Here is a 25,064-nt window from a genome sequence, read left to right on the forward strand (position 1 = left end):
CCCCTCCAGCGCTCGCCGCTCTCCGAAAGGCGCTGCGCGCAGGGCAGTGGCGGGGCGCGACAGGGAGAACTGGGGAAGGGAGATGTCCCTGCACTCGGGTGTCTTCAGGTGGCCCGATCGTGTGTGTGTGTGTGTGTGTGTGTGTGTGTGTGTGTGTAAGGGTCATTCTAGTTCCCAGCAGCCATCCTCCCCCGGGGGCTAGCTGTAATGAGCCACAGGCACGCGATGTGTTTTCTCTCGCGCTCCACGTGAGATTCCTTGCTCCACTCGTGCTCTCTTGCGAGTGTGCGAGTTGAACTAGCAACTTGGGAGGCGAGACTGAAGTTGCGAGAGAGGAAGAGGCGGCTAACCCCAGAGGACTGTGTGTGCGCTTCAGCTTCGCTCTTAACCTAGCACAAAGGTGGCGGGAGTCTAGCTCCCCAGGGAGGTGAGTGAGAGATGTGATCTATCATCTCTCCCCACCCACTCCTCAACTGCATCTTTCACTCCGACCCGGCCCTGCTAGGAACTTTCAGGAGACTCAAGGACACGGAGAGCATCAACCAAGCTTTCCTGAGCGTACTTCAGTTCTGCTTTTTGCACACAAATACGCTTTCTCTCTTTTTGCATGGATGGTGCTGTGATCTGGAATATGTACAATAGATGACTTTGGACTACTATAGCCCCTTTGGGGAAGGGGAATGTACCATATAGCTCATTGGAATGGTTAGGCCTTAAGAATAGGAGAAAAGATGTAGGGTTAATGTAATTATTTCACTAAAAAGTAATAGCCTAGTTCATTAATATACTCAACAAAAGTAGTTTAGCTGTGTATACAGGTACATATGTAGCCAAATAAGACTTAGTGAAATTAATGATGAAGTGAAATATCACATTTCTCTAAGGCTAATACTTAAGCTGCACGATCATTTCTTTTAGTTAGAGAGATAATATTATGAAAATTGTGTATGTTAAAGGAAAAGTGCATCAGACTTCATTTCTTGGCTAATCTATCATTTCTTGACTGAAATCTGAACTATTGACATGAGATTCTCAGAACATGACTCTTTTTCCATTTTTTTCCTCCCTTAAACTACAGCATTCTGATAGCTCTGATTTTTAAGTATTTTCCTTTTAGGACGAAACTTCTAGGCAGAGCACTGGCCTTAAAAAAATAAAAACATCATGTTCTTTCCACCTTCCCCCAGGGCTATTTATTCTAATGAGCTGATGATCCTTTTCCTCATAAAGGGTATGATGTATAGTGTGATTTCAATGGTAAACTGTCTGGTGTTTTTAAGGGAGCAGACTTAGTGCTGTGGACTAAAATGGACTCATGTCTTGACTAAGTTTGTATCTGGAACCATTGATCTAACCACCTTAATGATTATTTTCTTATATTTTCCTGCTCCAGAGCCAGACTATTGAAATAACTGTGTGTAGCAATGCACTCTAAGAGCAGGGTGATTATATAGGAGTTAGGATGATGGCTCCATTCAGTTAAGATAAGGCAGCTGACATGGCTTGTCCAAAAATATGCACCAGAATCTTCTACCATAAGAGGGAAGAACTGTACATGCTTATTTTGATTATTCATGGATTTCATTGCTCAACTTCAATGTTCAGTGCAATCTTGGGTAAGTTAATATGCATACTGGATGGATTTGTGATCCATATACTATGTTGCCTTTATAATGAATGGTGTAAGCCTCATTGGAGAATTGCTACACTAACATATTTAACCTGTAATGTGTAGCAATTCAAATGCAACAAAATCAAAGCAATTGACTCTCGAAATTCACAACTGTCTTTACAGTGGTGAACCTTGTGTCTTGAATAGAGTTCTTGGGAATATTTTAAAAACAAGGGGAGAGGCTAGGGAGGATAAACTGGGAAACTGAAAAGGAATGTTCTGCTGGCCTGGAATATACTTACGTATAGCATATGGCAGTTGGCAAAGGTGCCAAGCTAGTTTCCTTTTTACACACTTGTATTTGGACTGAAGACTCTAGAGTGAGGGGCATAGAACAGTTGGAGAACAATTGGAAAATTATCAGGTAGGCTGACAGAGCAGTCACCTGGTAAAGTGTAGTGTGATTGCTGAACAAAAGGATGCTTATGCCAGAATGAAAATAGCGCACTAGTAAGGATATGTTATGTCCTAGAAACTCATCTATGATGAACATATTGACTCCAAAACCAAGTTTCTGCATGTAGAGTAGCTTGAAGGAACTATGTTCTTGAATAAATACCGTTAAATGTGGGGTATTAACTCCTGATAGTAGATGGCACTTCAGTTGCATCACAGCAAATGTAGAATAGGAAAGACACTTCTAATGAAGGAAGAGCTCTGTGTAAGCTCAAAAGATTCTTTCACCAACAGAAGTTGGCCCAGTTAAAGATATTACTTGATCACCTTGTCATTACTTGTGTGACAGTTACTAAACTATGATAGCTTTTAAAAAACACCAATTGAAAGTAATGAACATTGCACTAACTTTCTACTGGTGGAAAATGGGTGAAACTTGTGCTGGCTTATGTTAGGCAAGAATCTGGATCTTAATTACCACAGGCCATCAAATTTTTTCTCTTTCCCTAGATTGCAGGGTTGGAAGGTTGAATAAAGAAATCTCACTTCTACAGATTCATTGCTTTATTTCACATGAAATGTTTTGCAGTGTACTCAAGCTGTGCATGTTTGACCAAGGCTGGAACAAAGCGGGCATTAGTAAAATTGCATATGCGTTTGTACTATTGGTGACTAATCCACATGTCTAAGTAATTTTGTAGCTATAAAGTATAGAGAACAATTTGATCTAGCATGAGCTGGCATTAGTAAAAGCTCAAATTCTGAATACAGATGGAAGTGGTAGCAAGGGACTTACATGCAGGTAGGAAAATGGACTCTCTCTAATGTTCATCTCGGTGGATATGGTAATGTCTTTCAGGTGACTATTAAAGTGGCATGACCTAAAACATAAGGATGTGGAAAGGCAGGTTGGCTAGCAAGAATTTAACTAGCCTTGCATGAGTCTCAGAGGAACATGCTGCTTATACAAGGTGACTCTAGATTTGGGCTCTTCATTCAAAAGGGTGCAATATGACCTGTAAAACAATATTTTCTAATGCAGCTGTTGACTTTCAACCACAGAGAAATCGTGACACTTAACCTGGTTTCTTGTGGGTATTGTTCTGTAACTATATTTCAGTCTTTGGAGCAGGAACACACACAATGTTTCAGCCTTTTTGTTAGCAGCCCTTTATACATGCACATCGCTCCATCTGACTGAAAATTGCATGTTCACAAAGAAGAATTGGATACCCAAACTCGTGCTTTGAATTCAGAATACTAGTCTCTTAATTCTGTGAATACATATTGATTACTCACCTGAAACGTTCCCCATTTTTTTAAATAGGAAGGCTGAGCTAACTATCTGTTTAATTGAAAACCAATATACACTGTCAGGTTTGTCAACTGTCATGCATTTTGTTTGTCCTCTTATGGATCTTAGCTATTTGAAGATATTAATCATAAAATATATTTCCTTATGTACCGGCACTCAATTTTAAAATGAAAAGGCTGAACTTGAGAAACTCTTGGATATAAATGAAATGCAGTTTGGATATAAATGAAATGCAGTTTGCAGACTATTTTTATATTTTGTAGACTTCTGCTGTAAGACCTTTTGCAGATAGACATACTAAGGAGACTGTTTACTCATATTTTTTAATCCACTTCCAAGATTATTAGAGTAGACCTAAAATCCAGTGAAAGGTACTTGGTTCTAACAGTTCTGGTGGTGATAAGCAAAGTCTTCCCAAGTATTACTGATCTAATACCAAGACATCATACTTTTTAGATTCAGATGCATCTTTTGCAGTAGGGAATCTAACATGTTTTGTTCCTTAATATCATATGTAGTTTTACATATCAATCTCTAAATTCCAAAGGGGAAAACATCAAAATTAGGAATTTGACAATAGCAAATCTTGTGCTTTAAGCTATGGAAACTTTTTTTCTCCCCTTAAGTACATATTGGTACAAAGAATTTAATTAAATACATTTTGTGTTGCTGTTGGTATTGCTAGAACATTTGGACATCTGCCCACATGGTATCATATTACAGAATTTATTATATTAATGTACTTAGCTTTATTTTTAATTGGAGAAAAGTACAGTAGACTGATTTTCCTACAAATGATATGAACACAACTCAACAGAGGGCAACAAACATAGTACTCTTCTTGGGGGTATGAAAGATTTTTATAGTCTAATCCTTTGAACTGGGCTAATGCTCCACTGGATTGCTTCTAGATATCATGCTATCCTGGTGTAGTGCAGCTGGGAACAATGTTGTCATGTGGATGTAAATTCCAGACTAGCTGAATAGAAAGCAACCTTTTTAAACGAATGATAATCGAGGTAACAGTTTCATGTACGTTACCTTCTGTAGCATGAAGTGTGGGGGGGGGTTGTTTTTTGGGGGGGGTAGATGCTGTTAATTTCAGAGTAGAGGTGAAGTTTAAGTCTACAGCTTTCAGGTTCCTTCTCATTGTATTAATGTATAGTAAACATTAAGCGATTTCATGACTTTGTTGGAATTTTGTATTTGCAAGTTGAGAAACTGAGATAAAGGGTAAAAACTCTGTTTCTTCTTTTTAAAACTTGTCCATGCTTTGTACGTATACCTGTCTCCTACATCTATGTGCCAGCTGTTTTAAAACTGAGTGAAGAATTTGTGCTAGTACTCTACTTCTGGTTACAGAATTGCATGCAAAAGATGTGGCGGTGGTGGCTGTGTAGCTCCCAGATTGCTTTTTCTAATCGAGCAATTAGATGTCCTAAATGCTGCCACTTAGCTATAGTTTATTGTGCATGCAGAACCATGGGCTCAAAAGTAGAGCTTTTAAAAATTTATTCTCGAGTCCTAAAGAATGAAATCTTGAATACCACTTTCCATCTCTCAAGAAGAGACATGTTAAACCAAACAGGAAATAATACATGTAGTGCTCATTACATTCACATGTCTCTATTTTCCAATACAGAACCAATGCTGGGGGAAAGCTTGCTGGTGTTAACATTACTTATGGCTACAATCTAGCCCATGTCGGTTATGAGATCAGAATTTAATTGTGTTTTCTTGATCAATAACTGAGAGATAACAAGCAGTTTATTCTGTCTCTTGCTAGAATTAGAGATAGATGGATTATGTATATCCAGTGTTCTCTATTAGCTTGAATTGCCACCCAGAAGAGATTCGGGTGCCACCCAGGAGATTAACAAAGCCCCCTCAGCTGGCAGCAAGTGTTTCTACTGGTTGTGCACATAAGTATTCTGCACACACATGGTAAAAATTAGAGGGGATGTTGCTTTTATCTCTTGGGATTCAAATTCTCTGCTTTCTGGCTGTTGTAGAAAGCATTATCTTCCAGCTCTGGTTCTTAAGTTAGCAGCTGGTAATGTTACACTGCATCTGCTTCCTTCTATTCCTGAATTTCTAAAGTATAAAGCATTTGTCTGTGGATCACAGGATAAATATTGTGAACTTTTACAATGGTCCATACTTTGGCACTGCTTCTGTAGTTTGGCACTGACTGAAGACAGCAAATTCTGGACCAATGTGGTTTCCTTCCTCCAAGTTATGGACCCCATCATCCTCTGGGAAGGAGAACTTCTGAAGTCAGTGCTACTTAGTGCAGTTTCATTGACTTTTGAAAGGAAGAGTGTATTAGTAACATGTTGAGTTTTGGTTAGATAAAGAAAATATTTTCAGTTGTGTAGTATGGGGAGAGAACCTGCAAATAACATGGATTTAATCAACAGAGTAAAGACTAAAGCTGAATTGAAAGTACATGTTGAACCTCTCTGGTCCAGCAACATCCGTGGTCTGGCAAGATTCTAATTAGCTTAATGTCCATGGCAAAGTTTCCCACAGTCCTGTAAAATTTGTCTACGGTCAGCAGGGCTCGACAAACAATGTAATCTACTCGCCACAGGCGAGTAGATTACACCCCGGAAGAGCTGGCACAGAGCAATCTGCACATGCATAGAGCGCAGAACCGCGCGGCTGGTGAGCGGGGCTCGCCACCGCTCAGCGAGCCCTGGTTGTCAGTCCTGGTCCTTGTTGTTGTTTAGCTCCAAGGCAGGGGTGGGCGATTTATTTTTTGTTTGGGGGCGGGGACTCCAAGATTTTGGAAAGTGGTCAAGGGCTGCACTTTTCTGTGGAGGAGGTGCGGGGTCTAGGATGGAGGCTGGGTACAGAAGGGCACATGGGGTAAGGGACTGGGGTGCAGGGGACAGTGTGAGGTCTGAGGGAGTTTGGATGAAGAAGGGGGTTGTGACCTGGGTCAGGAGATTGGGGTGCAGGGTCCGGGAGGGTGTTTGAGTGCAAGAGAGGATTCTGGCCTGGGGGAGGATTATAGGAGGCAGTACAAGGTCTGGAAGGGAGTTGTGACCTGGGGCAGGGGAGTGCAGACGGTTTGGATGGTGACTTGGGGGAGGGAGTTAGGATGCTGGAAGGGCACAGGTGACAGAGGCAGACTCTGGGTGGGAGGTGCTTGCTTACCTAAGCATCTCCTGGCCAGAACCCCCCTCCCAAAGCAGGCTGGGTTTACTGCCTGCTGCAGCCCCAGATCACTTAGAGCTGCAAGCTATTGCCTCCATTTGGCGCTCAGCTCAGGGAGGGGAAAGGGGCTTGTGCTGACCCATCCATCCCAGGCCAATTTCTCGGCTCCTATTGGCAGAAACAACCGGCCAATAGGAGCTGAGGATTGGGCTGGGCGATCACACGTAGCCTCCCTCTCACTCCAGAGCAGAGAGGTGCTGGACTGCACTTTAAACCTACAACAGCTGTGGCGGGCCCAATCCAGTGGCTTTGTGAGCCAGGTCTGGCCCCTAGTCCATATTATGCCTAGCCCTGCTCTAAGGAAACCAGCAAGTAGTGGAAGTACTGATAATGCTGCTAAGTGTAATTATGACTTTTTTATGCTTTAACTTTTTTTATTTTTGTGCCAATACAGTAAAAGTGTGTAACAACACTAACACTTTGTTACAAAGAAAGCTGATAAGCCTTGGCAAGGCATAGACTTGGATAGGGTGTATCAGTGTGGTCACCAATATTAAGCAGCATTGCAAGTGCTATTCTGTTTGTTTGCCTTGGGAATAAAAATAGATCCCTTCATCCCAATATTGACCTCTTGTGGTTTAGCAAATTCTCTGGTTCAGCACCAGTCAGGTCCCAAGTGTGCCAGACTAGAGAGGTTCAACCTATACAACAAAACATCTGTAGCACAACTTAATCAGATTTTTAAAATTCCCTAATCAGGAACCCAGACTTCTAACACTTACACTTTCTTATGTCTACTTGTGTAAGATCTCTGCAGGGCCAAGACCTAGCTCCTTCTAATTATATACCTGCAATCAGTTTTTTTTTTGTTTAAAAAAAAAAAGTGCCGGTAATCCAGGGAAAAAGTTGTAAAGCTCTGACTGAAGGTGACAGTACAGGCAGTCCCCGGGTTACGTACAAGATAGGGACTGTAGGTTTGTTCTTAAGTTGAATTTGTATGTAAGTCGGAACTGGTACATATTGTAGGGGAAACTCTAGCCAAACATTTCTCCAGAGCTCAGTTTTATTCTCCCACATCTCATTTCCCTCAGTCCTTTATTCTCAAGCTGAGTTGTCTGCTGAGAAAAGCCGCTCCCTGGTCTGCTGGGGAGGGGCGGGGGGAAGCGCTAGCTTCGCGTCTCCCTGGTCTGCTGGGGGGAAGCAGCTAGTGCGGGGTTGCCTCACCCCGTTTGTAAGTAGGGATCAGATATAAGTCGGATCCATGTAACCCGGGGACTGCCTGTACTGCATACCGGGCAGTACCATCACAAAAGCACTGCCTGCAATGTTGTTAATTGGTCAAGCTGAAACGTAACACTAATTTCCCTTTCTCTCACTGCTTCATAAAGTTCAACAGACCAATGTACAAACTCCTTCTTTCCTAAGAACTCATTTTCTAACTAAAGACTAACCTGTAGTGGAATTTATTATAAAACTTCATATACCAGGCCTCAACCTGACTTCTTGAAAGTAATATGTATGTTCTCTCAACAGCAGCTTTGTGGTGCAGGAGTACATGTAACTTGGGGTTGGTAAAATGGCATAACACTGTGCTAAGGCTGAAAATAACATCGCTATTGACTTTCTATTGTGTCAAATTGCACTCTTCTTTAAATTGCAGTTGGTCATATTTAGTATTTAAAATAAACTATGCTCTGACCTAGCAGCTGAACACTTCCACTTGTATTCTGTTTTTTCTAATGTCTAACCAATAGTTGCCTGGAGAGAAGAAACTGTAATAATCTGCTATACTAAACAAACAAAATGCTGCTGTTAGGGAGGGGGGTTAGTAGTTTCAGCTGTAATGGGTGTGTTTATTTTGTTTGGGTCCCATTCTTTTCCACACCAGTCTCCTCTTGTACCATATGCCCTGTTTTTCTCATTAGGTTGACTTTGTGTGTGTGTGTGTGTGTGTGTGTGTGTGTGGTATAGTAGTAGTGGTAGTAATAGAGCTCAATATTATTGAGAATGGGGAGACACCATTCTAACTCTGCTTCACCAAAAGGTTGGTGATTGGGTGAGGTTCCCTTCCTCTTAATTCTCTTTTCTCTTCCTTTTCCTCCCTCTGCCACCAGCCCCATTCCAAGGAATGAAAATAGCTTAGTCTCCTCCTTGTTCTTTCCTGATGAAATCCAGAGTTGAATTTCACAGGCTCTTTCACTGTGTTCAAGAAGGGTTCTAAGGGCTTGATAAAATTAATCTGAAAAGCAGAATAAAACACTTCTGCAAGATCAAGATTCTCTTCCTGTTTGTGGTACAAGATAATACCAGTAAAATGACATTATTGTAGTTTGCTTTAACCCTGGCTTATACTAGAAAAGTTTTGGTGGTATAGTTATACTAACAATTCCATCCCTAATTTGTAGACCTGGCTTATACTAGATAACTTTTTTGCCAGTAGTTTATTTGGCTGTCTCCTCCCATCCCACCCCCTCCAGTTCTAGTGTACTGCAACTGTGCTAGGAATTTTAATGGCATAAAAATGTCAAAGAATTGCACCCTTGTACAAAAGTTTCTATGACCAATCAGTCTTCAGTCTTTATCACTATGACTAGTATAGTAATCTACAACTTTGATTTAAAGCAGTGTGAGAACTGTGTTTTGCAATCCCTACTTGGATTTAAAGTCTAAATCCCAGAGATTACTTTTGAAAGTTTCAACTTGGAGCCCTCAGTTTGCTGCCTCAGTCTTGCATGTCTTCGTTTATATGGTGGGACATAAAGTAGGGGTGCTTGAGACCACGGGGAACAGCGAGTTATCAGTTACATGATAACACTTAGTTTAATTTACTTCCCATCTTCAAGTACCACTCCCTTTCCTCCTCTCTGACCCACTCTAGTCAAATCCTCCAGTTTTGTCCTTTACTCTTTCTGCCGTACTTCCAAGACGCAGGAGTGGGGATGAGAGGCTATGTCTAGACTGCAAGCCTCTCTTGAAAAAGAGCATCTAGATTACAACCAGTACTTTCAAAAAAGCAAGCCGCTTTTTCAAAAGAGCACCCAAGCTGTCTGGATGCTCTTTTTCAAAAAAGCACAGTTTGCTTTACATAGCACCCTTTTTTTTGAAAGAGCACTTTCGAAAAAAGGCATTCTTCCTCGTAAAATGAGGTTTTCCACAGTTGAAAAAACTGCATTCTTTCAATTTACTTTTGAAAGAACGCAGCAGCAGTCTAGACATGGGAAGTTTTTTCGAAAAAAGGCCACTTTTTTTTTTTCGAAAAAGCCCTGTAGTCTGGACACATCCAGACTGTTCTAATATAAACATTTATACTTCAGTAGGACTTGGAGGCCAATGAGGTGCAAGGCACTGTACAAACATATTAAAAATTAGCTGTATTCCCAAAGATCTTATTGTATCACTTGAGACACTTGGACAGAAGGTGTAAAAGAAATGCACGGTTTAGTCTTTTCCCCTTCCCTTCATCTTAATACAGTCAAACATCTTAATTACCACTTGGACTAATTGCCCATTACATAGACACTGTGTGCTAGATGGAAATAAGAACTTTAAACAGTGCACTGAGTTTGGAGTGCAAAAGGCTGATTTCATTTGGCAGCCACAGTAGTGATTGATTAAACAGTGTGGTAGAAATCTTGGCTGTTTGTACTAACGTTGTGATGAGAGTCTTGATCCCTAAAACTGGGATAACAAAGCAAATAGGCTTCAGTATCTTTTAAATCTGCTGATACCAATGAATCATTTATTCTGACAAGAATAATAAATACTAACTGCACAGGCACAGTTTATACAAGGATCCTTCTGTAGCCTGTGAAAATCAGTGTTTTAAACCAGCAGCATGCTATGGATCAGCATAGATCTGTGTGTGAAAATAAAGGTGGTATTATTTTTTATGTGGCTGAACAGTCATGTCCTATTAATTCTTGGTGATTACATAGCCCTAATGTTAAAGGCCTCAGTTACACCTTATAGCGACATTGCTACTTTAGATCTTTAGGTTAATGAGATAAACATCTGCACTCCTCATACTATATGTACTCTGTGTATTGGACACATAACGTGACCAACTTCAACCTCCACTGCATAATGGGAAACTAGTTTAATGTTTGGTGTTGCCCTGCACCATGCATCCTCCCTTCGGAAAGCCACACGCAGACAGGTTGTGATGGGTTGTGATTTTTGGTTTGTTTTGGGGGGAGGGAAGGAACTGACTGTACTCCCATATTACTTAAGCGTCTAAAGAAGTGTAGGTGTATTGTCCTCTTTTTTTCCTCATCTGTTGGCTTGCTATGAGCTCTTGAGTCTCTAAAATTAGCCTTTTAATGAATACTATTTATTTTATTGGGGGGGCCGGGGCGGAGGGGGTGATTTCTTTCCAATGAGCCTGTTAGTAGCACTCTTTCCAAGAGCTGTCATTGGGCTGCTGACTTTTAGTGCCTAAAGACTAATAGTCTTAATTAACTGGTGGTGTTCACTTCCATAATTAAGCTAAAGCATAAGGCAGTGGGGGTGGGGAGTGTTTAATATACTTACAGTAGTTTAAATAAATGTATCCCTTTCCTCTTTTTAGCAACTCCCTCCCCTTACTTCACTACTGTACATTCTGAAAAATTAACTAAAATGCATTAATATATTTTTGTTTGGCATTAAAGTAATTTCTTCTTAGCCTAAACTTGTAAGAAGTTGAGGCTGAAGTGGAATCAAAGATTTGGCCAACACAATGGTATGAATAAATGGAAAATAGCAATTAACAGTATACTCAAAGCCCCACTGGTATTATGCAAAGGTGGTCTTTTTACTTCCATATACACCAAAAGATTAATGCCCTAGAGGAGGAAAAACCATCACCCCAGGCCAAAAACTGCAGTGAACTGGGAATGGGAAGAACTCTACATTTTCACACCCAGAGTGAAAGCAGCCATTATTAGAAGCCACAATGAAGTAGAATAGCCTCTTTTTGTTTGGAACAAAGCAATGAAAATTTAATATGTGCTGTGGGCAAAGCTCAAAAGAGGCTCAGTCTCCTCTGCACTTGAACCTCTGTCTGCAATTGCAAAACTAATACCTGCATTTCTGCACAACTTTATTAAACACCCTGTTAAACTCATGTACGAAGTAGTATTTTAGCTCCATTTAAAGGATGTGCCCTCTTTTTGTTCATTAGTATGTATATTCAAGTTTTTCTCAAACAAAAGGGAACTTCTCCAAATGACTTTTGTAATTTGATTAAATTCAATAAGCAAATTGTCTTACCTTAATTATCTTGTAGACCTAATTATACATCTGTTTCTACCCAAGCAGACACCTGAGCCAGTGTCATCTAACTTGTTTTGTGTACCAAAATAAGTAAAGTAGCTACGAAGGAACTACATGCTAGGAAACGAGGACACAGGATCAACTGCAAGGCAGCTGAACAGTTAGTTACCCCCCCCAATTCCAAATACTAGTGTGATGGCGGGGGGGGGGGACTTGAACTTAAACAAAGAAGCTGGCAACTTACTGCTGTAACAGTTCCATGCCATAACCTCTAAAGGTCAGTCATGTAGAAGGAATGAAAAATATCTCAATACAATTAAGGAGGATGCTGGCTAAGGACTCCAGAATACTAGTGATCATGTTTGTGTAATGACTAGGGATGCCAACGTATTGATGGCTACACAATTAACCGATAAACCCAGGCTTATCCGTTAATATTGTTCACTACACACACTTCCTCCCCACCCCACTTGTTGCCTCTATCAGAGGCAGTAAGGGAAAGTGGGAGCTGGTGCCTGAGAGGAGCTGGCTTTAAGTGAGCTCCCCATGAGCACCAGATCTGCCTGCCCCCATTCCCAGACTGCTGCCTCTGATAGAGAGGCAGCTGTGCGGAGGGTGTGGGGCGGGAGAAGGGAGTAGGCAGGAGCTGTTGCGTGCACTGGGCAGGCTTTCAAATTGGCTCTCGGTGCATACTGGCTCTGCAGTCCCACCTGACCTCCTCTTGCTGTGTCCTACAGAGGCAGCAGGGGGAGGGGCAGGCAGCAGACAGTGCTGCCTGCCCTGGTCCCCACAGTCCCCTGCTGCTGCGTCTATCCGAGGCAGCAGTGGAGGCATAGGGGAGGCTGCCAGGAAGCAGCCTCTAACAGCAGTGGGCCTGGGCTTGCTGCAGACAGAAGGTGCTCTGCTGCAGCAGCTCCTGTCTGCAGGTGCAGGTGTGTGTGGGGTCTGGCTTCCTCCAGACAGAGGCTGCTGCCTCTGTATGAGGGGCAGCAGTGTGGGGTGGCAGGCAGCCAGTCTGCACAGGAAGCTAGTTCTTAAACTGACTCCCCTCATGGACTAGCTGCTGCCTGCTACCCCTGCTCTGCTACCTCTGTATGAGAGGCAGCAGTATGGTTTTTAGGGGGTGGGCCTGGAGCGCATTAGCTGTCAGCCCTGCCTCCATGGATGTTTGAATAGTTGTGTAACTGATAATTCATGCAGTTACGTGACTATTCACTTAGGAGCTCTCTAACCTCCCTAGTGGTGATGGCAGTAACATACATTTTTGTTCTCAAACCATGAGAATCAGCAACAGTGGGCTAGCCCTAAAATGGTAGATCCATCCTTGTAAGGGCACATCTATATGCTTGGAGGTTGATCTCTTAAGCTGTGTCTACACGGCGCGATCTTGTGCCAGAGATATGCAAATGAGGCTAAGCATGGAATATTGCTGAGCCTCATTTGCATATCTAATGAGCCGCCATTTTTGCGGAAGAGGCTCTTGCACAAGTAGGAGCTGTCTACACTGCCCCTTCTTGCGCAAGAAAAACCCTCTTGCGCAATGCCATTATTCCCGAAAGTAGACCGCTCCTTCTTGCGGAAGAGGCTCTTGTGCAAAAATAGATATGCAAATGAGGCTCGGCGATATTCCACGCTTAGCCTCATTTTTATATCTCTGGCGCAAGATTGCGCCAATGTAGACATAGCCGAAGTGTTCAATTTAGCGGGTCTAGAATAGACCCATAACTTGAATGCTGAGGGCAGTACCCTCTGGCGTACGGTACTTATTTTACAATGCTCCTGTCAGCCTCTCTCTGTGGGGACACCGCTAAGGTTAGCCAACTCCAGCTGAGCCATAAACTACCCATTTTGCATAGCTAGTTGCATACTGTACCTTAGACCAGCTTTCGTAGTCTAGTATGGACCAGGGCTAAGGAACAGGTCTTTGCAGAAGAAAGGGTTGGAACAAGAAATGATCATGTGACTGAAGAACCCATGTTTGAGTTATTGCCCTATATCCAGTAAGGGGCAGAACCGTCTCTCCAGGTTGTTTGCTCTTGTGTCTACTATCTCTGTAGCTTATTGTCTGAGGTGTGTGTTTGAAAAGCCTTAATTGCATCCACTTCCCCATGGGAGCAAGAAAGGGGAGAATGTAACAATTGCTGCTGGAGTCGGCAGATGCTAACTGTACCTCGTGAAAGGGATACGCAATAGGGATGTTAATTGACTAATCGAATAGTCGATAGTGCACCTCTGCCTTTGAAGTGTAGCAACAGCCCTAGTGCTGGGGACTGATCCTGGGCTCCACACGGAGCTGCCACTTTGAAATGCTGCATGCAGCCTGGGGACACCCCACCTGGCCCTGGGCTGCACATGGTGTTTCAAAGTAGCAGCGCTGCATGGAGCCTGGGCTCTGGCCCCAGGCTCCAAGTGGCATTGCTGCTTTGAAGTACTCTTCCTCCCCCCACCCTCTCCCCTTCCCCCTGCTGCCTCTTGCTGATAGAGGCAGCAAGGCGTGGGCGGGAAGCAACTAGTCGAGGAGCCTGTCGACTGTCCAATAAGCATTTGCTTATCAGATAGTCAATTAGTCTGTCACATCTCTAGTATGTAACTCATCCCATGACTGTGACTAACTAGGAAATAACAGTCTTCTGTGGGTTAACCTCAACTAGACTGTTGGGGAGAGAACATCTAATGCCTAAGGGGGCTGAGGACAATAAACTCTGAGCAGAGAAACTTTTTTTATTTTTTAATGGGTTAATGTAGCTATACTTCATTGAAGGGATGAGATTTTTACCTGTTTTTCTCTTTCTCCTTATCTATTTTATTTGAGAAGAAGAAAATAAAACTTTGAGATTCCTGTAAGTTCCATGCAGAGGGGAATGGTTTGGACTGTTCTTGAGGCAGGTCTACATGAGCTTAAAACATTGCATTAGTGCAGCTGCAGCACGTTAGGTTGCATTCTCACTGTCAGGTTTACCAGTGATAGGAAACGGTTAAAAGGTTTGTGCTCTCCCTTAGGGTCACAGGTATCAGTGTGTTTACATTTACAGCACTTGGCACTTCTCAGATAAGGGGAATGAGAGCAGCTATCCTACCAGGCAGCTCTCCTGGGGAGCGGAGGGTGATCTCAGGGCCTCCTGTGTCCCTGCAAAGCCCCCTCTTCCCAAACACTGGTCAGCTCCAGTAGCGCAGAATTGCTGCAAGATTGGTGACTCTGGAGTAGGCCTTGTGTCCTGGCCAGATCAATGAGCACTTCCTTAAAAAAAAAAAAAAAAAAGGAAGAGAATTTTCTATGTTTCTAGGGCTTTACGGGGGAGGGATGGACTTCTGTTTACCAAGCAGCAGAGGTGCTAGCTAGAGCAGTGGCTTTCAAACTATGGGTCATGACCCAGTACTGGCTTGTGGAATGTCAGACACTGGGTCTTGTTGCTATGGGGGACTGGGTGACCACTGCAGGTGTTGAGGCAGGTTACCTGCCTCTACTGGCACCACAGATAGCTCTGTGCCCCACCCAGTAGCAGCTGGCAGCAGGCCTGACTCCTAGGTGTGCAAGAGCTATATAGCTGCATGCCTCTTGTGGAGGCGGCTTTTCTTTTGTGTGGTGAAATTATTGATGGAGACCGATGTTGCATTATAGAGACGTCTATGGATCAGGCCCATAGACTCTCAAGAGGCTTTTCATAGTAGGCATTGAGGCTTTTCATAGTGGGCATTGTATCAAGTGTTTGTTTGTATAAAACTGTGAGCCTAAAAACATGTGTAGCATCACTTGATTTCTTAACTAGAGTGCTCATGGTAGTTCATCTAAGTTATATTGAAATTGGCCATGTCTCTGAGGTTTAAAAAAAAAAAATCCTCAAGAAAAAGATTTGTATGCAAACTTGAGATGCTTATGCTAAAATGGATTTAATATATTCTAAGTGTACCTTAAGGAATGTGCCTAATGTCATCAGGGTTAGTAAGAGAAATTGACTACTGGTGAGATGTCTTGTGATATCTACATCTTTCCAGGACCATAAATAAAAAGAAAAGCAACTAAAGAGGTGTATTCAGTATTTTAGAGGCTTCTCAGATTTCCTGTTCCCTCAAACTATGGTAGAGTGGCATGGCAGTTCCATAAAAGTATGACGCTGAATCCTTGCTCTTTGATTCTTTTCCATGTGCAACCTCTCTCGATGCCCCCAGAGATGCTAGAAGTTTCTTTTGTATGAGACCTGATTCTCCACATCTGTCCAAATGGATGGGGCAAAAAAGTTGACTCTCTCCCTCTACTCTGAGGCTACATCTACACTACGAGCCTCTTCTGCAAGAGAAAATGCAAATGGAGTACTCATTTGCATATGTTGCACTCATTTGCATTTCCTCTTTGGATCCCTTTTGCACAAGAGGTTTTTGCACAAATACTACTGTGTAGTGGCTCCTTTTTGTGTAAAAACCCACTTAAGTGCAAAAAGGAGCCTTCTACACAGCACAAAAGGGATGCGAGGAAATGCAAATGAGAGCTTGATATATGCAAATGGAGTGCTCATTTGCATTTCTTCTTGTGGGAGAGGCTCGTAGTGTAGATGTAGCATGAGGAAAAACAGATAAACCTTTTGAGGCCTGTCACTTAAGTTTTGTGCTAAGGATTTTCCCAAAATCCTTCATGAGTTAGATGATGGCATAGAGCAGGAGTTCCCAAACTTTCTGACAGGGGAACCAGTAAATCCGTTCATGAGCTTTTGGAGGACAGGTAACATTAATTTGCATATTAATGAACCAAATGATGAATATTCAACTAGTTTCTGGTCCTCCCAAAGCCCCCAGTGCCATCTTTAGCAAAGCTTTTGATACAGTCACCCACAGTATTCTTGCCAGCAAGTTAAGGGAATATGGATAGGAGAAATGGACTGTAAGATGGATAGAAAGCTGCCTAGACCAGGGTTTCCCAAACTTTTTACTTTAGTTGGAACCCATTTTTTTTAGTACTGTTTTTTTTTTTTTTTTTTTTTTTTTACAGCCCAAAAATATAAATGAATATTTTTAAAAAAAGAATTAAAAATGAATAAATTTTCATTGTTTCACCCGGCTGCATCCTCCACCTGCATCCTCTGCCCAGCCTGGGCCAGGGCTTGGGGGGGGGGGGGGGATCTGGCGTGGCATGGGCACTCCAGGAGCAGATTGGGGGGGGGTAAGGTATCTGGCTAGGAGGGAGGGTGCAAGGAGGGGTAGGGTTGCCAGGTGTCTGGTTTTGAACCGGACAGTCCAGTATTTGAGGGTTCTGTCCAGGAAACAAATTGAGAATACCGGACATATAAAATGTCTGGTATTTTCTAATTGGGTAAGTATTATTATTATTATTATTATTATTATTTTATTATTTTATTATTTATTATCAGGTGTATCAGTCCGTAGCTGCTAACTGCCTGGCTGGTAGACATGCTCACGCTGCATGAGTGTGTGTCTACCAACCAGTCAGTTTGCAGCTACATGAGGGAGGGTATTTGGGGGAAGAAGGGGGGGCAAAATGAATCCCCGGGGCCAGACTCACTCGTGTGACCAGGTCTGCATGTGACTGGGTCAGTCCCACTTCCTGCCAGCCAATTTGCTTCTCCTTCCCCCGCCCCCCCACTTCTCCTCCCAATCTCCCCGACTGGTTCGCCCCTGCCCTCCTGGATTGTCCCCAGCCAGCCCCACTCCCCCCAACGACCCCCCCAACCAGCCCTGCTCCCCTCGATCCCCTCCCAGTGGGCCGATTCTCCTCCTGATCTCCCCTGGCCAGCCCCGCTGCCCCTGTCCAGCCCTGCTTCCGGCGGCTGGTTCTCCCAATATCCCCCATCTAGCCCCCGTGTACTCCCCGCCCCTCCATTTCCGCACCTCCCCTCCCATCCAGCCCTGCTTCCAATGCCTGACAGCCCCGCTGCCCCCAACCCTGCTTCCCAGCAGCCAGTTCCCCCCCCCCCCCAGCCCTCCCTGCTCCCCTCCCAGCAGCCACACTGAGGCCCACTTCCCCCCCTCCCGCCCCCTCGCGGCCTGGTACCGGGCCACAGCACATAGCTTGGGAAACGCTGGCATAGAGAGTATGCTTATTATGTTTGCAGATGATACCAAGGTTGGGAGGAGTTGCAAGTGCTTTGGAGGGTAGGGTCATAATTCAAAATGATCTGGGCAAACTGGAGAAAAGGTCTTGGGTAATTAGGGTGAAGTTTAATAAGGATAAATGCAAAGTATTCCACTTAGGAAGGAACAATCAGTTTCATACATACAGAATGGGAAGTGACTGTCTAGGAAGGAGTACTACAGAAAGGGATCTAAGGGTCATAGTGGATCACAAGCTAAATATGAGTCAACAGTGTGATGCTGTTGCAAAAAAAGCAAACATGATTCTGGGATGCATTAACAGGAATGTTGTGAGCAAGACATGAGAAGTCATTCTTCTGCTCTGCTCTGTGCTGATTAGGCCTGACTGGAATATTGTGTCCAGTTCTGGGCACCACATTTCAAGAACGATTTGGAGAAGGTCCAGAGAAGAGCAACTAAAATGATTAAAGATCTAGAAAATGAGCTATGAGGCCATGTTGAAGGAACTGGAATTGTTTAGTTTGGAAATGAGGACTGAGAGGGGACATGATAGCGGTTTTCAGGTATCTAAAAGGGTGTCACAGGAAGGAAAATTGTCCTCCTTGGCCTTTGAAGATAGGACAAGAAGCAATGGGATTAAACTTCAGCAAAGGAAGGTTAGGTGGGACATTAGGAAGTTTTTCTTAACTGTCAGGGTGGTTAAACACTGGTATAAATTGCCTAGGGAGGTTGTGGAATCTCCATCACTGGAGATATTTAAGAGCAGGTTAGACAGACACCTGTCAGGAATGATCTAGACCAGCCATGGCCAACCTGAGGCTCGCAAGCTGCATGCAGCTCTTCCTCCTCCTCCTCCTCCTCCCCAGGGTGTGGCTCACGAAGCGCCCCCCACCCCCTCGGGGCTCAAGCTACCCCCGCATCCCCACCCCGGACAGACAGTTCTCAGGGTTCCCCGCTTGCTTGCCTACTTCCCTCGAAGGACAGCAAAGCAGTCCTGTCTTGGAGTGCCCTGAGTGCCCACACTTGGCACATCACAGCACTCGGCCATCAGCCCGGCTGCACTTGCCGCAGGCTGCCATCCGGGGAGGTCACTTAGGGGGCTGTCAAGATCCAGGAGGCCCTGCAGGAGAGCTTCCACCCCGAGGAGCCCGCAGAGCCACCTCAGTCCTCCCCATCGGGGGCTCGTGCCCCATTCCTCCCTCACCTCCTTCCACTTACCCCTCCCTAACCCCCCTTCCTGATGTGTAAAATAAAGGACACGTGTGTTCAAAAACAGAAACTCTCTTTAACAAAACTGGGGGGGGGGGAGATTAACCTCTGGGGAGACTGGGAAAAGGAGGTGGGAGAGGGGAGGTGGAAACCTGGGAGGAGGGAGCTGGAAGGGGGAAACCAGGGGGAGGAGGAGGGGAAGTATAAAACTATGGTACGCCATATCTTCAGTACTGTGTACAGATGTGGTCTCCTCACCTCAAAAAGCTATTTTGGCCTTGGAAAGGGTTCAGAAAAGGGCAACTTTGCACTGTTGCACACTCTTGAAAAATATTCTAGTACCATATATCCCAACCATGCTATTCTGTTTCCCAGCCACATGTGTGCTAATTTTTGTCATTGGACATCAGGATAACCTTTATATAAACTAGGAAACTTCACTTGCTTGCCCTAGCATATGCCACTGCTCTTGCTTAGAAAGAACCCTCACTTCCATTTTATAACCCAAACCTATACCATTTTATCAGCTAATGTTGTTCAAAGTGTGGTGTAAACTTAGTCTTCAGATAAGCTGCAGTCTTTTGGGTTTTTTTAATTCTTGTTGTTTTTTTATTTTAGGTAAGTTCAACCTTGAATGTTTGATTTACACTTCATTTCTCATATTTGTGAATTGACCAATCTTGTTTCCAGATGATTCAGATTCTTTAACAAACTTAAATGTATCACCCTAGCACAATATAAGACGCATCAAAAAGGTGCACTCTATCTGCATAGTCTGTCAGCAGAGACCTTGGTTCTTCAAACATTCCCTCTTAACTTTTAGCATGCAAACCAAAGTCCTGCATAAATACAGTAGTGACTTGCTCCCCCCTCCCCTCCCCTCCGCCTGGCACTTCTCCCCGCTGTATTGCAAAGGATAAGATTACAAGACACTCTTGCATTTAATTAACAAAAAGCTTAACCCTCTTTAAAAGGCAGGGTGGAAGGGGGCAGAATCCAAAGCACTAACCCTCAATTGCCTAAGAAACCATCACAGGTTTGAGCAGCTCTGTAGTTGCTCTTCTCATACATGCAGACTAACTGGGCGCAAACAAGAATGTTAGTTGTAACAATATTTTCTATTTGCATGTGCCTGTTGCTGTGGTAACAGAGTTGGCATCTGGTCTAATAATTAATGTATAACACTCGTAATTAACCTGTTAGTTGTTGAGTAAGAAGCTAGCAGTAGGCCGTGCACACAGCAATCATGCCAGAACTTTTTTTTTTAAAGAATAAGTTAAGTTTTACAGGGCAGATTATACTACTCCGGAGCACTCAGACTCCCTGTTCATCACTGCAGAGATGTTGATTGTGGCAAGCTAGGACCCAGAGAGCCAATTGACAACACAGAGCAGAGAATACAAATAATGGAATGACTCTCCTAGTAATGGGTAGGAGAGCAGGTAAAAGCTTTTAACTGTAACATTCTGAAGTTTTTTCTTTAATTTGAGGATGCACTCTTTACATTGTCTGTAGCATGCTCTCTAAAAAACAACAACTTGACTGTCTACATAGGTATTTTTGGGTCATTGTATTTGTTCACTTTAGTGTAACTGTATTTGCCAAAATCCCACTGAGTTATTCTGACCCTATGTAATTTACAGTCATCATAGATGCTTCATTTGAGATTTCATCATATATCTGGCTGTGTGAAGCATCCCTATCAAGCACAAACACTCTTTTTGGTTCAGCTACAAAACTGAGTTGCCTTTTTTGTCAAGTAAAATTAGGAATCATTCCTCAAATGCACAAACAATCCCCTGCCTACTTAATGGGAATCATTAAGGTCAAACTTGTCACCAAATTTAATAAATCTAATCCAAATTGTACTCCCATCCTATCCTCAAACTTAAACATTCACTGAAATGTTTCACATTCTTTCTTCCATCATACTGATATGTAATCAGATTTTAAAACTTCAACTTGCTCCAATATTTAAGCTTTGTAAAAGAAATTGAAACCCAATAGGAAGTGTGGACTCCAAAATGAAACTGACGATGGAGCTGAATATGATAGTAGTACACCATTTAACGTATTGGTCTACTGTGTCTGGAAAGAAATTAATAGTGAATGTGTACAATGGTGAAAATCAGAACCTGTCAATACAACTGTACATAGCCAATCTAATATAGTTATGTTGAAACTGTTACTAATTGGATACTTCAGGGGTAGCAGAGTTAGTCTGTACAGGATCAACTTAAAAACAACAAATGGTCTGGTAGCACTTTATAGACTAACAAAACATGTAGATTCTATCATGAGCTTTAAGTATGTTCATAAGAAGAATGGCTCTCCCTTTTTTGGAGGCAAGGGTTAAAGAACAGATACAAACTACTTGAAGTGCAGTATGAAGATTTAAAAAAAATCCTTTGAAGTCATAGTATTTTATTTTTGAGCATTTTTGCCACTTTCATAAGTTGAAGCATAAATGTAGGCTGTCAGTCACTAACTTATAGAACTGGGTTAGCTATTTTATTGAAGCTCTGTTTTTTAAAACTTGTTAACTATAATCTGGTTCCCACTTGAAGCAATTATAGACAGTGACTAGGCAATTTACTTGATCCACCTTAGTGAGGGGCAACCAGTCAAAAGAATCTGACACGAATCTCTCATTCAGAAGTTGTACTGATGGTCTGGGATGCAAGAGTTTCCCAGAAGTGCTCTGCTTTTGCATCACAAGATATGTTCGTACAAATGGTTCAGCATGTATTACTTCTAATCTTTATTGAGACTTTTTGAGACTTTAACCAAAAAAAAAGCATGTACAGTTAAATACGTTAGCATGGCTGCTTTGTACTAGTTATCTTCATGCATATTAAAACTACATCATCTAACTCTTTTAAGAGACTTTTAGCATCTTCATCTCTAAGGGCTTCTGTTCAGACACTGGTAGAATGTGGATGAAGAACATCTTTCTCTTCCGCAGCCTGTGTGTTTTGATAGGATCTGAGACTTGTCAAGTCTGGATCTTTAATGTGATGAATCACATACATCAGATATAAAATATGAACAATACAATTTGGTTCCTACGCCTAATGACAGCTTGCAGAACTAGAGGAAACAGATGACTATGTACTAGGGATGTTAACTACACATATGCATGTTAACTACTGGATTTTTTTTTTTTTTTTTTTTTTTTTTTTTAAAGCAGGGGGACAGGCAGCTTGAAGCCAGCTTCTCATGTGCACCATCTCCTGCCTTCCCCTTGCCCGCTGTGCTGCTGCCTCTGTGGGAGACCACAAGGTGGGGGGTCAGGCAGCTCCACAAGAGTAAGCACAAGCGGGAAGCCAGCACAACGGGCACCAGCTCCCATCTCCCCCACCCTGCCTTTGCTGCCTCTGATACAAAGCCAGCAAGGGAGGAGGATGTATGTAGTTGTAGGATTAACTGGGTTTATCAGTTAATAGCATAAATGACTACCTGCTAACATCCCTACTACAGGCAGTCCCCGGGTTACGTACAAGATAGGGACTGTAGGTTTGTTCTTAAGTTGAATCTGTATGTAAGTCGGAACTGGCGTCCAGATTCAGCCGCTGCTGAAACTGATCAGCGGCCGATTCTAGGAAGCCAGGGGCAGAACAACTCTGCCTGGGGCTTACTGTAGTCAGCCGCTGGTCAGTTTCAGCAGCGGCTGACTTGGGGACGCCTGGGGCAGAGCAGCTGGGGTGCTGCTGGGTTGCTCCAGTAGCGCCGAGGAGCGGCGCTGCGGGACCAACTCAGCAGCGCCCCAGCTGCTCTACCCCAGGCGTCGTGAGCAGAAAAGCCTGGTCTGCTGGGGGAGAGGGGGCACTAGCATACCAAGAGCTGTCTCTATGTGCTTGAATGTGTGTGTGTGATTTCTCCATGTAATAGCTCTTTGACAAGTAATGTGTATTATTATTTTTTACACTATACACAGGTGGTACAGGCAATGTTTAAAATCAATAACTAAACTCTCTGAAGTTGAAATCAAGGTCTCTGTATACTGAGTTTTTTTCTTCTCTTGTTTCACCTGAAATTCACCTGTGCTCAGGCTATTAAGAATAAATAGCCTATGTGTATTCAAGTACCGTATTTTCTGGCGTATAAGGCGACTGGGCGTATAAGACGACCCCCTAATTTTCCAGTTAAAACATAGGTTTTGGCCTATACTCGCCGTATAAGACTACCCCCCCTTCCAAGGCAACACCATTTAATAACACCAGCCCGCTGGATGTGCCCTAATACAGTACTGTAGCTCCGGCTACATACAGAACGTCCCTGTGCTGATACTGTATGTACTGCGCTGAGCCAATCCTGGCAAGCCGTGTATTCTATTAATGCATACAAAGCCTGCTCAGATTGGCAAAGGTTGTAATAGCCCGCCTCTCTGACTCAGCCAATCCGAGCAGGCTTTGTATGCATTGAGTCAGAGAGGAGGGCTATTACAACCTTTGCCAATCTGAGCAGGCTTTGTATGCATTAATAGAATACACCGCTTGCCAGGATTGGCTCAGCGCGGTACATACAGTATCAGCACAGGGACGTTCTGTATGAAGCCAAAGCTACAGTATGTTTATACCCGGTGTATAAGATGACCCCCGATTTTTTGGGGGGATGTTCTATAAAAAGTCATCTTATACGCCGGAAAATACGGTAAATCAAAATAAATATTCAAAAAATGATTTCCATGATTTGCAGTAATTTAGCATTCCAAATACTATTGGACTAAGTGTTCCTGGGAATACAATCAGTCTGAATACTATCTCTCTTCTCAAAAGCACAGGGCATTACTCACCTGCATATCTTTGCAAGCACCATATATTTATACACAGTGATGTAAGTGACTAGTTGACTACTCAATAAGCATATGCTTATTGGCTAGTCAACTCTACTACAGTAGTTGCTTCGCCCCACCCCTTGCTGCAAGTGGGGGGCAGGCAGGAAGGGTGGAGCAGAAGCCAGTGCTCCGGGGGAGCCAGCTTAAAAGCTGGTTCCTCCCAGCACTGCCTCTGTGGATGGGAGGCAGGGGCACAGTGGGGAACTGGCAATGCCTCTGCCTTGGAAATGTAGCAAGATGGGCTCTTGCTACATTTCAAAAGCAGGGAGTGCGGGGCAGCAGGGACTGCTTGAATCCCCTACTGGCTCCAGGCTCCCTGCAGCGTTTCCACCTGGGAAATATGCAAGAGCCAGCAGGGCTCTTGCTAAATTTCGAAATGCAGAGGTGCCCGTAACAAATTGAATAGTGGATACAAATCGCACCAACTATTCAATTAGTTGATTAATCTAAATTTAACATCCTTAATACTCTGCGTGACATAAGGAGGCTAAGATGCAGGGAAGAGGAATGAAGGCCATATCACTAGTCCAGTGAGGAAGCCCTCATTTATAGAAGCAAAGAATGTCCTAGCTAGCGCCTCTTGGTTGGAAGATGACCTTTGGGTAAACACATCATACAAAATATATACTCTTATTGTAGAAAGGAACTACTAAAATGTGAGTCCCCTTCCATGATAGTTTCCTTGGGTTGTTCTGAGCCACTTGATGCCAGTTCTTGTTGCTGCCACCTCTACAGCAGCACAGAGGGTGGGGAGCAGGGGAGGCTGCCATGAAGAAGCCTCTGTATGCAGCAGCCTGAGCTTGCCATGGACAGAGGCTGATCTGTGGTAGCAGCCCCTGTCCATGGGGTATCCATGCTTCCTGCAATGTCTGTTACATTTGGACACTCTTACCAAAAGTAAATAGCTACACGACTATTCAGTAGTCCTCAGGGGTGTGGCGGCAGCCAACGTGCTTCTGGCCCCACTCCTGGAAAGTGTCCTGCCTCCTCACGCTGCTGGCTCTGCCCCCTGGGGACTATTGAATAGTCATGTAATTGCTAAGATTTCATGTGCTTACACGACTATTTGATTACATGATATCTAACATCCCTATTCCTGATGACAAGATAGAGGAGGAATGAACTAAACAAGAACCTGTTCAAAGTAGACCTCTTGAATGCCCCCCAAAATTCTGCAG

General features: G+C 43.4%; 1 protein-coding gene across 1 annotated transcript in view; it reads left to right on the forward strand.

The window, feature by feature from the left end:
- The window catches only part of COL4A5 (collagen type IV alpha 5 chain), a 143,488-nt gene that overhangs the window by 531 nt on the left and 117,893 nt on the right, over positions 1 to 25,064 (forward strand). The window lies entirely within an intron of this gene.

The sequence above is a fragment of the Pelodiscus sinensis genome, chromosome 13 (genome assembly GCF_052426305.1).
Source record: "Pelodiscus sinensis isolate ZL-2025 chromosome 13, ASM5242630v1, whole genome shotgun sequence".
NCBI classification, from domain to species: Eukaryota; Metazoa; Chordata; order Testudines; family Trionychidae; genus Pelodiscus; species Pelodiscus sinensis.